At 40.1% G+C, this 12,825-nt stretch overlaps 1 protein-coding gene across 9 annotated transcripts in view; it reads right to left on the bottom strand.

Moving 5' to 3' along the window:
* The window catches only part of CHL1 (cell adhesion molecule L1 like), a 153,579-nt gene that overhangs the window by 117,375 nt on the left and 23,379 nt on the right, over positions 1-12,825 (bottom strand). For 6 of the 9 annotated variants that reach the window (XM_084531343.1, XM_084531347.1, XM_084531353.1 and 3 more), the window contains exon 2: positions 4,118-4,198. The exons of 2 other annotated variants lie outside the window; for them this stretch is intronic. The gene's annotated coding sequence lies outside the window, so the exon portion shown is untranslated. The remainder of the gene's footprint in view (positions 1-4,117; positions 4,199-12,825) is intronic. One more of the 9 variants, XM_084531349.1, reaches the window with a different exon arrangement.

A 12,825-nucleotide genomic window follows, 5' to 3' on the forward strand; every position in this document is an offset into this window, starting at 1 on the left:
CTGCCAACTGTGTCTTTTATTGCTTGGAGACTTGAAAAACCAAACCGGGCTTTCAGCTCCCTGCATGACCACATGATACACAGGCAGCAGTCTGGTTGTTTGCTGGTGCCATAACAAGTTGGTGCACTAATGCATTACCTTTATTTGATACCTTACTCTTTTTTTTTCCCAGTATGTATCTAATAAACCAATGCACCAAAGTAAGGCAATACATCGGGAAAGAGAGCAAACCCTGTGCCAAATAGAGCAACTGTTCAGCTCCCCTCACATCAGCCAGGAAATAAAGCAAACCACATATTGTGTGACTTCAAATGCAAACTCAAAATCTTCTGGTATAAGAGCCCTAGTATCATTCCCTTTGATCCAGTACAATCCCTCAATGTTTATGCAATTTACTATTGGCTATAGTATTAACATGATACAAAGCACTGATAAGAAAGCAATTGATGTCCTTATGACTGCCTTTTTTGTGCTGAGAGAGATTTTTGCTTTTTAGAGTCATCTTAAGATGAATTTTGATTTTATACCTTCCATAGACAAAGTTTGCACGTGCAAACTAAGTGCCCAGAATATCTACAAGTACTTGCTTGTAGGTGTAAACAGGGACATCCAGAAGCATCATTCAGTGTGATATACAGTAAAAAGACAGATTTTGCCCATAATCTGTACTTGGAACCCACTGATCCCTTTTTGAACTGAGGCATCCAGACAACTCCCTCAGGTACCTTCCAGCCCAAATTATTCTACAAATTACCAACCACAAACTCACGTAACCTCCATCTTCAGTAGTCCCCAGGCTTAGGAGGGGTGTTTGACATCTCAGAAGTGACTAATGGATTAATTTTAAAGGTGACTAGGTGCCTAAAGATGCCGTTTACAACCAGCATGGGCTTACAATGACTGTGTAATCAATTCCCTTAATGCAATTTTTCCCCAGCACAGCACAGGTGCCTAGCAGCCATTACAAACCCAGCCCTAGTGCAAGGCAGGCAGTGGAAATCCCCAAGCTCTCCTTGTATGGGAAGGCTATGCTTCCACTCAAACCTTCCCATGGAGCACAGGAACAGCTCCATCATACTACAGAGCATCACTTTTGGGATAGCTTATCTGCAGGTCTGGGAGAGAGAATTTGCTCTTGACACATACAAAAGTGAGCTTTACCCAAAAGCTTCAATGTCAGGGAAGCTCTCCATATGATGGAGGCAGCAGGTATTCCTGGACCCCTGTCACCTGAGCCGAGTGTGTCCCAACCAGTGTTGTGGGGTGGTGCTGCACCAGCAACCTGAATTTTCCCTTGTACGCAGTCAGGGTTGGACCTACTCCAATTATTTAAGGATGAAGCTGGAGATTCCCTTGTTTCAGCTCAGAGGTACCTCCCAGCTTGCCACCTCAAATGTCTTTACTTATCCCATGTCTGTCTAGAAGACTATGAAGAGTACAGAGATCTGCACTCAAGTAGATTTGGGAGTGTGGCGAGCTCCTGAATCCATCAGTTAAGGTCATTAGCTCCTGTGACACACCTCACCAAAGTCAATTTTCAGAGATAAACGTGTGACAATCTGACTGGAGGAATTCTCCTGTAATGTATTATTAATCCATTTATTATTACAGTTATTATAATCTTTTTGTAGAGCACTGTAGCTCAATTTCTTCTATGGCAGCTAATGTTTTTAATGATCCCTTTCTTCTCCTTAGGATGGGAGCTTCCTTCACCAGACATTGGCTTTTAAGCAAGTCGAAAATGACACAAAGGTGTATCCTATTTATAAATGCAGCTTCATGTGTCATGCCCTGCATTTTAAATGCAAAGGAGTACTAACTTTCAGGTTGACAAATAACTTTTACAAGTTAAGACTTACAAACTCTAAATATAGGAAGGCTTAAAATTAAATTTATCAATCAGTTAAATGCAATGAAATCTTAATGACAATTCCCTTAGCTGAGAAAGAGATGTGTTGAAATAAAAAGGTCTTGTGTACACACACTTCTTTGCAGGGCAGATGGAGGGCATACATTAACTTAACTCCAAACCCTGTCTGAATGGGTTTGGGTTCAGATTCTGGTCAGGGCAGGCGAGGGGGTCACGGTGCTGAGCTGGGAAGGAGAGGGCACTTCAGGCAGGGAAGGGGGTGTGCAGAGAGCTGTCAGCCTCAGGAAGGGGAACAGCACATTTCCCAAGCATCCACGGCTCTGACGCATGGAGAGCCAAGCACACAGCTGGTTATAAAGGCTGCATTACTCCATGACCTTTTCTGCTAAGAGAGAAGGGCAGATATAAAAATCTGCTCAAGTTTGCACTCAGAATGTTACGCCTACACTTCCAGTATTTCTCCTTTGAAATGGCAAAGCCCAGCCCATGCAGCAGCCTCAGGGAGGAGACCGGAGGAGAGTTTTGCTTGTTTGCTTGGTTTTGCTGACATTTGGTGGGTGGGGTTTTGTGGATTTATTTTGTTGTTGTTGTTGGGGTTTGTTTGTTTTAGTAAAATGCATGTGTTTTGGGGAGTAAGAAGAAACAATAACATTGTGTGTCCACCCCAGAGGAAACAAAACCAAACCAAATCAAACAAAAAAAAAAGTAAACCTTTATTCTCTTTGCTCATGCATACCTACAAAAATAGGGGCAGCCTTCATAGGGTGACCTTTCCAGATGGCTAGTCATGAAAGAAAGTTTCTAAGCTAACTTGTAGAATGACAAAGAAAGTGAGCTGTTCAGAGCTGCTCCTAAAAGGACAGGAATCAAAACATAATCATGTTTTATAGAGATCTAGATGTAAACAGCATCTGAAACCTACTGCTTAATTAGTTGAGGTACATCAGAAATCAGAAAATTATTCTCTACTTGAAACCATCACTGGATGTAAAAAAAAATAATAAATTTTTTCAGCCATATAATAAAAGAACAAAAAATGTTTTACTAAAAAAAATAAGTTAAAGCAATATTTACACTGACTACATTTTATCACCAACTTTGTCATTATGAATTTTACAGACCACAAAAGCGTGCAAGATGACATTCAGCAACAGATATGTAGGAAGGATGTTCTCAGCCCTGCCCTCTGCAATAGCAAAAGACAGGGATCAGAATACAGGGAAACAAAAACAACAAACAGTATCTCAAAAAAAAAAAAAAAAAAAAAAAAAAGTTAAGGGATACATAATTCACAACAGAGCTTTACTCTTAGAGCTCTCATTAATAAAAATTAATGAGAAACACATATTTAAGCTCCATGTAGCACAGACTCCCTGCTCATCAGCCACAAACAAGAAACAGAACACAAAATTATAATTGTTTAGAAAATAGGATTAAATAAATAAATAGACAGAACCCCCTTGCCAGCGTGCTTATTTCCTCCAAGCACATCTCGCTGCAGGACGGGTCCATAGTCACTGAAATCCCTGGTAGGAAGCTACCCAAGAGAAGCCACATGCACAAGTACCCTGAGGCTCCAAGGCTTCCTTCCACTCCACCGATGAATGCACCACAAAGACCCTGCTCTTTCTCTGTTCCTTCTCAACATGCCCCAGGCCTGCTTTAACCGAAGGCAAGGTCTGGGGCTTTGCACCAAGCCCCTCAGGTACCCAGGGCAATGCACTATCACACTCCTGCCCCAAAAGCCAACATCACCAGCTACAGGAAAGCAGGTTGGAAGACATGCTTGGAAATAATCAGGGTAGAATGACTGCACCACTTTTTCTGTCAGGTTGAAAAATGAAATAGATTACAGATTCTTGTTTGTTTGTTTGCTTGTTTTGTTAATATCAAATCATAAAGTCTTTAGCAATAAGATGCTACTACAGGATAAAACCTATCCTAGTGTTCAGCTACATGTGTAATTATTGACTGTATACTTAACTTATAAAGAGTAAAAGACAAATAAGTCCCATCTGAAGTCACAGAGCTTTCAGACTTTGAAAGTATACCTGTATACTTCAAGCAATTCAAATTATAAGGAATTGTTCCATAGATAAATACATGCATAAATATATGTAAACCTTTATGCTATTATGGAAAGCATATTAAAGATACAAAAGATATCAAATAGGTCTAAAGTGGTTATAATGAATTTAACTATTACCATTCAGAATAAAGACAATAAATAAATAAATATATTCTAACCAGTACATGCAGCTGCTTCTTCATCAGTGCATGGTCAATTTGCAGTTTCACACCTGAATCATTCTCCCCACCTTACTGCATCTGGAGGGAAAGAGAAACGTGTAAGTTGAACAATGGTATGTCAGATGTTGACTTCATCTAAAAATGGCATCTTTATCAGTCCATTTCCTTTGTTTTCTTTTTTTTTTTTTTTTCTTTTTCTCTACATCACTGAATTTGTCTGATCTTATTCTCTTTGTCCTCTATTTAACTAGAAAAGGACAGTGTTTTCCATATTTGAATAACAAGTAACATACCCCATGGAACAGAAAAATGAGCTGAGTCTGATTCTAATCCTAAATCTGGTTTGTGACCTTGGAATGAGGCACTTCTCTGCACCTCTATTTCCTCTCTTTCTTTGCTTTTCTTATGTCCTTAGATTACAAGCTTTCTAAAGCCAGCTAAGTGGTTTATATAGTACTAAACAGATAAGACTCAGTGATCACTGGAACCACTAGGTAGCACAAAAACAGAAACAATAAATCTTATCAACCATTACTTACATAATTACTCTCCTATAGTCTAATGTGATACAAGATTTCAAGATGATTTTCAATAGTTACTTTCATTTAAAATAAGAGTCTCATGAAAGAAGGGTGTATTCAAGACAAAAATAAAATAAAATAAAATAAATCCTTAACTGCTCCTCCCCCCCACCCGACCCCCAATAATATTTCCCCCTACTTCAAAATCATGTTGAAAAAGAGTTGCATTTGAGGAATGGCATTTCCGTATCCCTCTCTGGTGGACGTGGACATGCCACACCTCTGCTACTGAGCAGTCACCTCCTGGCCTTCATCATCTTCACCAGGGAAAGATCTGGGAGCTTTAAAATCACTTCTCTTGCTCAAATACCTCCAGTCCCAGAAGGGACTACATGTGCACAGTGTAAATCCCAGGCCATATTCATATGCCACCAAGAAGCAGAAGTAGCACTCAAGTGCTTTTTTCCCCCCTTCTTCCTCCTTTGTGGGTCACCTTTAAAAGTGATTTTCTTTCAAGACTCTTTGTATGAATGACAAGATATTCAGTGAGATGTCTTAAGGGGAAAGAAGTGATAAAAAGAAATTCATCTAACCTATTTTCTTTCTTGTCACTACTTGATAATCTCTTTATCTGGTCTCATTTCACCAGTTGCAGACAGACTTATTTCCCCATGGACAGACCCAAACCCTTTCCCAAAGCACACACATACACATACACCTCCTTTCCCCCAGCATTTCAAATTCATATTGGAACATCTCTTTGGTATTTTGGAATATATTGCCAAATTTAGCATACATGGATGTATGTCTATGCTTATTGTCAAACACATCTCTCATCTTTCATTTAGTTTCTGCTTTGTGGGCAGATACACAACATTTATATGCACCTCCCTGCCAAAATAAGCATGCAATTTCACTGAACCACAACTCACTAGCATTTTTAGAGTTCAACCTGTTTGTCAATAAATTATGGTTTCTGACATGTACAGAAAATGTTTCCTTAAGCTCTACAGTGATTTAGGAACCTCAGCTCTACTTCCAGTTGCACTGTAATCCTTCTCAACACCTACTGAGACTTTAGCTTAGAAATGTTTACTTTCCTGCTGGCAGCACACTCAGCCCTTTATAGCGTCTTTACCTTCCCAAGGAAATGCAACTGCAGCTTGTGATGCCAAACACAAATTGCCTGATCTACAGCTTGTGCCAGCTGGGTACAGCCAAGCCAAGCCCAGTCCGAGGAGTGGGAGACGTGCCTCAGCTAGAAGACAAAGCAAGCCCAAGCCCAGTCCCATGCACACTCACCAGGGCTTGCAAAACAAGAGTAGAAAATCCCTACTTTGTAAAACTGTAAAACAGAGGCTATTGCCAAGATTTCAGCTTATCACAGGAACAGATTCAGAATTCAAGACCAGAGATGCTGTTACTACATCAAGTCTAGACTTCCTGCCATTACATTTTACCCAGCTACCTCTACATTAAGCTAATTCACTTGCAATTGATTAAAACAGCTTCTCCAAATAAAATAATAATGATAATAATCATCATCATCCACTTTTTATTTAGAGACATGAAAAAAAAAAATCACCACTATTTTAATTACGGACTCTGAGGGAGGAGGAAATTACAATTTCTCCTCTCCCCTCCTTTTTTTTTTTTTCTCCAATCTAACTCAGAAATCACGACAGAGAATAGTAGCTCAGAAGCTTTATACCAGCCTTCTTTTTAATCAGCTGTCTCCAGTCTTTACCAGCTGTTTGTCAGCTTCTCCCACTTACATGGTGCATCTTGGACTTATCGATCTAGTAAGCTTTAAATTACAGCTATCCATGGAAAAAAAAAAAAAAAAAAAAGGAGCAGAGGCAAACCATAACAGGAAAAAGCAGGCCTGATAAAGGAATTCTGAAGGGCTACACACTTTTGCTCAGAGAAAATCTTAATAGAATTTCCTGGAGAGAGGGTCTGGAGGACTGAAGTTATCAGTGGGCTGTGTGAACAGAGGAAGGATAAATAAAGCTCACAGGCTGAAGGAAAGGAGTTGTATAAGAAATTCTTACAGTGAAAAGTATAGGTGAGCTTGATTTAAAAAAAAAAAAAAAAAAAGATGCAATGTTAGGAACTTAGTCCATGTCGCTTGGTATTTTTTATTGGGTTTATTAGAGCCAGCCAACTTTTAGCTGGTCTTGTTGTTTCAGGCATAGTATAAACCAACAGTGAGAATTCAGCATTCCCCAAACATACACACAAAAAATATTTAGCATTAGTAGGGCAAAGTACAAGAAGGGTACTTTCAGTGCTCAGGTGCAACTACTGCAGCTTCAGCTCACAGACTGCCAAATGGTATCACTCTTGAGTTTCATCAGAGAGCATCAGGAGCATCCTACTGAAGGCACTAAGTTGACCATAAATCCCCACAATGCTGCTCCACCTCAAACCCACTGTTCCACACAGTAACGCTGCCATTCCCAGCTCCTGGCAATGGGCATAAATCACCTGGGGAAGGTGACCCACAATTTTGCCCAAGTCTCTTCTGTAACATAAAGGAAGACTCATGACTTGGTGGTCAAAGTCCATCACCCCCAGGCTTTTCTGTCCAGTAGATGCTGCATGTAGGAAAGCTCTGTCATTCCTCCCATGTGGCAGCCACACAACAGGCACTGATGCCACCTGCTTCCCTTGCTTAGGCAAAGGTTGTTCAAAGCTGCAGCAAATTTGCAGCTGCACAAGTCCTAAAATGATTGAATTTAGCATTACAGCAGAAAAGAAAGCATTAGTGAAACAAAGTATGTCTTAATAAAAATAAATGTCTCACAGTCTACATTGGGAATTTAACTGGCTGGGTTTTTTTGGTTGGTTGGTTGGTTTTTGTTTTTTTTTTTTGTTGTTGTTGTTGTTTTAAGAACTGGCTGCTTGTTTTTTCATGACTTATATACTACAGGGAAAAAATAAACAGCCTTATAAATTGGGATTCACAACAATTTTGTCCTGGAGACCTTGTGGCCCGAATCACAGAGGTTAGGTGCCCTGGCCTTGCAAGTCTGCTGGAATTTTTAAAGATGAGAAATAAAACTAGGATATTGCTTTCTGTGTATGCATGCACAAAGGATTTGCATGTCCATCTGGATACCAAGTACTGCTTCTGCCTCGCACTTCCCAATGGCATTTTATTGTTATTGCAGTCTGCAAGTACAGTCACTTCGGCCTTCCTGTTCTCCAGAAGAGCTGACAGATTGCCATGTGAGGGAATGCAGTTCACACTTTTATTCATTCAGCTGGTCCCTCGCTGCGTTTGACATTGAATTTCAGCTCGGTGCAGAGAAGGGAAAAAGCAGCAGGGCACAAAAACAGCTTTGAGACATCTCTGTCCCCTGTGTTGAGCTACCCTGTGGCTGCTCAGTCTCTGCGCTGCCCGCTGCCTCCGGTCACAGTGCAGATGGCACAGGCACCTCCTTGGGCTCCTCCACTCCTGGCTGGAGAAGAGGAACAGGTTGGGGCAGGGATGTGTAGGCCCTGCTGCAAAGTGACCTTCCTGCTCAGCCATCCGTTTCTCTCTAAGAGACGTGTGAATCGGTGAAGTACCAGCCTCCAAGCCAGGCTTCTCAAAAAGTGAACCTAAATATGGAAACATTGCTTGAACTGTGCCTGCTGCAAATCCCCATCTCACTGAGGGGAACAACAGTCAGCTTTGGCCCAGAGGACTGGGCAGAACCTCCCTGTGTCAGAAGAGGGGAGGGCTGCTCAGGCTGGAGCTCTGAGGCAGCCTTGGCCACTTCTCTGCAGCAAAGCCCTGCAGAAGCCAACTTGCTCACCCAGCAGCATGCTCATCACGTCTCATCTGAGCCCAATCGATCGATGCCAACCACGAGCATTTATCCTATTGCAGAATGTGGTGTGTGAAGCACGGGTGGCAAAAGGATGAAAGGACCCAGCATGGCCTGGCCAGCCTTCCCATCACCTCCAGTGCAAGTGACAATGAGAAATAAGCTCCAGTTCTGCACATTAATTGCAAAAGATATTTGGAAGACGACTTTTTTTCAAGCAATAAAAAGATGCATTAACCTGCTTGGAAAATATCCCAGTATGAAATGGACAAAATGCAGTCACAGTAAAAGATTGCCGTCCTTGGAGTGAGTGGGGGGCTGGATTCGACACTAGAAGCACATGTGCTAAGGGAAGTATTTGTAATGACAGCTTCAAACTAATACCAGATACACGAATTTGATATGGGCTGAAAAAAAAAAAAATAATAACGATCAAGAGAGGGAAGGAGCTCTTAATCATTTAAGAAACAAACATTTTTAGACATAATTTTACCCCTGGGTATTATAAATACAACCTAACAAAGCTGTAGCACTGTTGAAAGAAGCTTATACAACAGTAAACTTTCCTCCTTCTTAAATAAAGACTATTTCATTTTTAGCAACAGTAGAAAAGTACTAATTTCAAAGCAGTGAAATTTAGATGATCAATTTAGAAGACCTGTTTTGCCAATATTTCAGTTTTCCCAATAAGAAAAAAAAAAAAAAAAAAAGTGTTTTGGGTCATTCTCACCTTTAGAATATGGTTGCTCCCAATTACCGCAAACACAATATTGCAAGTTTCTCAAATATCTATTTATTTATTACTGAAGGGGCTACCATAACATGAAGAGAACCTTGAAATACCAATCACAGCTGTCTGAGACCATCACACCATGTTAGCCAACAATTTCTGTGATTTACTGTACCTATAAAAGAAGGCAAGCATAAACAAGTTTTCATAAATCAAGCTTATTGGGCCAGATTCTGGCCCATGGTTATTCAGGCACATGAAACGCTACAGCTCGTTACCAGTACATAATTCAGCTCTGTAGGGACCTTAGCAGTAGAGAAGTACGGTGTTAAAAGCTGTTACAGTGGTTACCAGAAGAAAATCAACTTGGCTCTAACACACATGTAAGGGCTGATGCATACACATGCACATGCACTTTCTCATGGGCTTTTCACCACATGATGGATATTTTTCCCTAAAGACAACATCAAGGTCTGTAAAAAGCACTCAGATCTCATCTAGAGCATTGCCACAGGATCACAGTAGGTAGATGTTCAGCGGTTAAACCCCGTGCCATGACACACATGAATGTATTGATTTTAAATTTACAGCGAACACCAGGTGTTATCGTCCCTTAAGGAAAATTGTGACTGCTAGGAATCACCTCTGTCAATATTTCCCTCCCGGGTCACTAAATCCTGATAGTCAATAAAAGTCAGTGAGCTCAACCGAGCTATCACAAGAGCCTGCACGTACCTTGGGGTAAAATTTGGCACACTTAGTATCTGCTTATTAGTTAGAATGATTTTGCATTTAAAATCCCCAAGGCATAGAGTGCACTTACACTTGATTTTAATAACCTTCTAATACACAACATATCTCTGCATTACAACCTTTCCCTGGGCTCTTCAACAAGGTGTATGTGCAATTGAATGCCACGCAAGCTGAAAACAGGATTGCTCCTAAACCAGTAACGCAGCATCACAAGTACCTACATGCTGGCTAAAAATAAATAAATAAATAAAATTATCCATTATTTTTCATACAACACATTCATTCTTGTCACAACACTGGAGTTTCAGGAAATAACACTTCAAAAACACTTAGTTCTGTGTTTTCCACATAAAAAAAATAGGTTTCAGTTTTGCACAGTCAAGTGCCAAAATACCCAGCCTTTCTCAGAAATGCTGGAAAAAGTCTTCAACTAGGATAAATCAGCACAGTGTTTTTGAAGGAATTTTTCTTTACATCACCTCATAAACAATTTCCCTAATGTTTTCCAGTTAAAAATTGTAGTCAGGCCATGCACAAATTTAATTGAGGATGCTTTTCATCACTACAACAAAGTTATAGGACAACTGAGAATGAATCAGAAAGGATTAACTTGTGAGGCTAACTGCAGACAATGTATAAAAGCTTTTGAAACTTTTTTTTTTTTTTTAAATCAGCATCTTTTGCTGCTGCCCTTCTCACAAGAGATTTAGAGAATAATTTTAATGAAGAAAAAATTTTTTTTATCCTGTTGTAAAGATTCTTCATTGTTAAACTGTAGACTTCAGTTGTCCCCCCCAAGAAATGCGTTTTGAATGCAACTGAAAAAATGTCCAATATTGACATGTTCAGATTTCTAGCAATTGTACAAACTACTAAGCAACTTATTTAGCATTTAAAATAAGCAAAGCAATGAAAAAAAAAAAAAAAAAAAAGCAAACTAAAAAGGTTTCCAAATCCAACTAGCAAATAATATAGATTAAAAAAAAATATCTCTGGAGATTGACTTACAAAAATTACTGACTTTCAAACATAAAGATAAAATCAACAGACTGAAGTTGTTCATTATAACCAATTTGTTGAATTCTAATCCTGTTTTGGTCATCAGCTCTCTGCTTGCTTGTAAGACGTTCAAGCCATGGAAACAAAGTAATACTTGTTCCCATAACAATATCTAACCCTTATATAGCACTTTTTGTCAGCAAATCTCCAAGCACTTGACAAAGAAGGAAAGCTTTGTTACCCTCAATTCAGATAGGGAAATTGCAGCAGTAGGATAATTGCAGAGCCAGAAATAACACTTCCGAGTCCCAAGCTAATGGCCTAACTAATAAGCAACAGCATAGGGCATTTCATTAACACGGGAGACAACTGAGGTCATGATGGGCTTCTTCAGTACTGCTACTTTTGAAATGCTGAAAGTGCAAAGAGAAAAGTACAACTGAAAAACACATCAGCCAGTTCAATGAGTTCTTTACATTGACTCTTAGGACATAGAGCATGCTATTAACTCCTTCTGTCCACAGATCTGCATAAAAGACCTTATGCCCACAATCCTCCACCCAGAGAGGTTACTCAGCTTACGTTTAAGTTACTGCGGTACTACAAATGCTTAGAGTCAAATACAGTTTCAATAAGAGTTTTTTTTTTTTTTTCCTTTTTTTTTTCTCCTCTTTCTTTTTTGTCTATCAGCAAAAACATATGTTTCTGCTGGAAAATGAACAGTAGAGGATTAAAACTTGCAAAAGCCCATGCTCAAAAACCAGAATTTTCCTCAGAAGAGGGTAATGAGTGAGATTTATTTTTCAAGACTTTTTTCCATTGATGTTAATGCTCAGAGCTCTGCTGTGAAACAGATGATGGGGTGGTTGAAAGCTAATGCTTATGGGTCAGTGTGGGTCAGAAGCAGTGAGGCCAACAAAGCTGCTGCTGCTGTAGGTATTTGCAGCCAATCACCTGATCAAGAAGTGGAGGAGGACACAGCTTTATTTGGTCTTCACAGTTCAACACCCTGATCATCCTGGGGGCCTTTAACCACCATGATATTGGCTAAAAGGGCAACTGATGATGCACACGCAACCTAGATTTCATAAGCATATCAAAGAAATATTGATGCTTGACTTCAGAAGAGCAGAATTTGGCTTGCTCAGGGAACTAGCAGGTGTAATACCAGGGACAACTGCTCTGGGGAAAAGTACTGGGGAGCTCCTTTATCTTCGAGGAAAACCTCCTCGAAGCACAAGAATGATCCACCTGATGAGTAGGAAGTAGAGCAGACGTGGCAGAAGGCTGACTTGGCTGAATGTGGAATCCCTGGCTGAGCTCAAACACAAAAAGAACGTGAACAGAAGGTGGATGTGAGGACAGCCTGCCCAGGAGCACTAAATAACCCTTGCCCAGACCTGCAGGGGTAGAACTGGGAAAGCCAAAGCTCAGGCGGAGTTGAAACTGATAAGGAATGGGGTAGACAGTAAGAAAGGCTCATTCTTAGGTACATTTTCAGAAAAATAAATAAATAAATAAATCAAGGAAAAAGCAAGTCCCTCCTGAACGTGGCAACAGAACTACTGACAAAGGGTACAGAAAAGGATAAGGAATTTAGTGGCTCTTTTTCACTCAGTCTTTACTGGCGAGTCCTGCTGTCAGGCTGCCCATGACCATGGCTGAATAAGAGTCAGTAGTGGATTGATAAACCAACAGAAAATTCAGCAGAGGGGACCAAGATAATTGTGGGCTTCAGCATTTAATGTATGAGAAGAGGTTGAGAACTGTGTTTGTTTAATCCAGAGAGGATAATTACTGTTTTCAACTGGACAAAACCCTGAGCAACATAATCTAACTTCAAAGATGGCCCTACTTTCAGCACAAGGTTGGACCAGATGACCT

The sequence above is a fragment of the Aythya ferina genome, assembly GCF_964211825.1.
Source record: "Aythya ferina genome assembly, chromosome: 10".
NCBI classification, from domain to species: Eukaryota; Metazoa; Chordata; class Aves; order Anseriformes; family Anatidae; genus Aythya; species Aythya ferina.